We start from the raw sequence: 3,430 nt of genomic DNA, 5'->3' as shown, positions 1-3,430 counted from the left end.
GTGAAAAATGTCACATTTCCCCTACTACCACCACAGGGGGGCGTCAATATGTTGTAAGGCACCCCAAGGCAGTGACCTAAATGCGGGTGAAGTTTGCGGTGCACGGGGGGAAAGTTGAATTTTTGGATGAAAATGCGTATTTTCATACTTTAAAAATTTCAGGCGTGTGTCAGACTTCCAGGCGGGGGCAGCCGCCGGAGGTGTACCTGGGACGCTTCCAGGAGCCCGGGGAAGATTTTCTGGAAGAGTCCTTGGGACTTAGTGCAATTTTTAGAAAATCTCGATTTTGTGAAAAATGTCACATTTCCCCTACTACCACCACAGGGGGGGCGTCAATATGTTGTAAAGCACCCAAGGGCAGTGACCTAAATGCGGGTAAAGTTTGCGGTGCACGGGGGGAAAGTTGAATTTTTGGATGAAAATGCGTATTTTCATACTTTGAAAATTTCAGGCGTGTGTCGGACTTCCAGGCGGGGGCAGCCGCCAGAGGCGTACCGGGGACGCTTCCAGGAGCCTGGGGAAGATTTTCTGAAAGTGTCCTTGGGACTTAGAAATATTTTGAGAAAATCTCGATTTTGTGAAAAAATGTCACATTTCCCCTACTTCCACCACAGGGGGGCGTCAATATGTTGTAAAGCACCCCAGGGCAGTGACCTAAATGCGGGTGAAGTTTGCGGTGCACGGGGGGAAAGTTGAATTTTTGGATGAAAATGCGTATTTTCATACTTTGAAAATTTCAGGCGTGTGTCGGACTTCCAGGCGGGGGCAGCCGCCAGAGGCGTACCGGGGACGCTTCCAGGAGCCTGGGGAAGATTTCATGAAAGTGTCCTTGGGACTTAGAAATATTTTGAGAAAATCTCGATTTTGTGAAAAATGTCACATTTCCCCTACTTCCACCACAGGGGGGCGTCAATATGTTGTGAGGTACCCCAGGACAGTGACCTAACTGTGGGTAAAGTTTGCGGGGCACGGGCGGAAAGTCGAATTTTGGATGAAAATGCATTATTTTCATACTTTGAAAATTCCAGGCGTGTGTCAGACTTCCAGGCGGGGGCAGCCGCTGGAGGCGTACCGAGGACGCTTCCAGGAGCCTGGGGAAGATTTTCTGAAAGTGTCCTTGGGACTTAGAAATATTTTGAGAAAATCTCGATTTTGTGAAAAAATGTCACATTTCCCCTACTTCCACCCCAGGGGGGCGTCAATATGTTGTGAGGTACCCCAGGACAGTGACCTAACTGTGGGTAAAGTTTGCGGGGCACGGGCGGAAAGTCGAATTTTGGATGAAAATGCATTATTTTCATACTTTGAAAATTTCAGGCGTGTGTCAGACTTCCAGGCGGGGGCAGCCGCCGGAGGCGTACCGAGGACGCTTCCAGGAGCCTGGGGAAGATTTTCTGAAAGTGTCCTTGGGACTTAGAAAAATTTTGAGAAATTTCCGATTTTGTGAAAAATGTCACATTTCCCCTACTTCCACCCCAGGGGGGCGTCAATATGTTGTAAAGCACCCCAGGGCAGTGACCTAAATGAGGGTGAATTTTGCGGTGCACGGGCGGAAAGTCGAATTTTTGGATGAAAATGCGTATTTTCATACTTTGAAAATTTCAGGCGTGTGTCAGACTTCCAGGCGGGGGCAGCCGCCGGAGGCGTACCGGGGACGCTTCCAGGAGCCTGGGGAAGATTTTCTGAAAGTGTCCTTGGGACTTAGAAATATTTTGAGAAAATCTCGATTTTGTGAAAAAATGTCACATTTCCCCTACTTCCACCCCAGGGGGGCGTCAATATGTTGTAAGGCACCCCAAGGCAGTGACCTAAGTGGGGGTGAAGTTTGCGGTGCACGGGGGGAAAGTTGAATTTTTGGATGAAAATGCGTATTTTCATACTTTGAAAATTTCAGGCGTGTGTCGGACTTCCAGGCGGGGGCAGCCGCCAGAGGTGTACCGGGGACGCTTCCAGGAGCCTGGGGGAGATTTTCTGGAAGAGTCCTTGACACTTAGAAAAATTTTGAGAAAATCTCGATTTTGTGAAAAATGTCACATTTCCCCTACTTCCACCCCAGGGGGGCGTCAATATGTTGTAAGGCACCCCAAGGCAGTGACCTAAGTGGGGGTGAAGTTTGCGGTGCACGGGGGGAAAGTTGAATTTTTGGATGAAAATGCGTATTTTCATACTTTGAAAATTTCAGGCGTGTGTCGGACTTCCAGGCGGGGGCAGCCGCCAGAGGTGTACCGGGGACGCTTCCAGGAGCCTGGGGGAGATTTTCTGGAAGAGTCCTTGACACTTAGAAAAATTTTGAGAAAATCTCGATTTTGTGAAAAATGTCACATTTCCCCTACTTCCACCCCAGGGGGGCGTCAATATGTTGTAAGGCACCCCAAGGCAGTGACCTAAGTGGGGGTGAAGTTTGCGGTGCACGGGGGGAAAGTTGAATTTTTGGATGAAAATGCGTATTTTCATACTTTGAAAATTTCAGGCGTGTGTCGGACTTCCAGGCGGGGGCAGCCGCCAGAGGTGTACCGGGGACGCTTCCAGGAGCCTGGGGGAGATTTTCTGGAAGAGTCCTTGACACTTAGAAAAATTTTGAGAAAATCTCGATTTTGTGAAAAATGTCACATTTCCCCTACTTCCACCCCAGGGGGGCGTCAATATGTTGTAAGGCACCCCAAGGCAGTGACCTAAGTGGGGGTGAAGTTTGCGGTGCACGGGGGGAAAGTTGAATTTTTGGATGAAAATGCGTATTTTCATACTTTGAAAATTTCAGGCGTGTGTCGGACTTCCAGGCGGGGGCAGCCGCCAGAGGTGTACCGGGGACGCTTCCAGGAGCCTGGGGGAGATTTTCTGGAAGAGTCCTTGACACTTAGAAAAATTTTGAGAAAATCTCGATTTTGTGAAAAATGTCACATTTCCCCTACTTCCACCCCAGGGGGGCGTCAATATGTTGTAAGGCACCCCAAGGCAGTGACCTAAGTGGGGGTGAAGTTTGCGGTGCACGGGGGGAAAGTTGAATTTTTGGATGAAAATGCGTATTTTCATACTTTGAAAATTTCAGGCGTGTGTCGGACTTCCAGGCGGGGGCAGCCGCCAGAGGTGTACCGGGGACGCTTCCAGGAGCCTGGGGGAGATTTTCTGGAAGAGTCCTTGACACTTAGAAAAATTTTGAGAAAATCTCGATTTTGTGAAAAATGTCACATTTCCCCTACTTCCACCCCAGGGGGGCGTCAATATGTTGTAAGGCACCCCAAGGCAGTGACCTAAGTGGGGGTGAAGTTTGCGGTGCACGGGGGGAAAGTTGAATTTTTGGATGAAAATGCGTATTTTCATACTTTGAAAATTTCAGGCGTGTGTCGGACTTCCAGGCGGGGGCAGCCGCCAGAGGTGTACCGGGGACGCTTCCAGGAGCCTGGGGGAGATTTTCTGGAAGAGTCCTTGACAC

Source organism: Ranitomeya variabilis, unplaced genomic scaffold (assembly GCF_051348905.1).
Source record: "Ranitomeya variabilis isolate aRanVar5 unplaced genomic scaffold, aRanVar5.hap1 Scaffold_359, whole genome shotgun sequence".
NCBI classification, from domain to species: Eukaryota; Metazoa; Chordata; class Amphibia; order Anura; family Dendrobatidae; genus Ranitomeya; species Ranitomeya variabilis.
The sequence above is the reverse complement of the archived record's forward strand: the minus strand, read 5'-3'. Positions refer to the sequence as shown.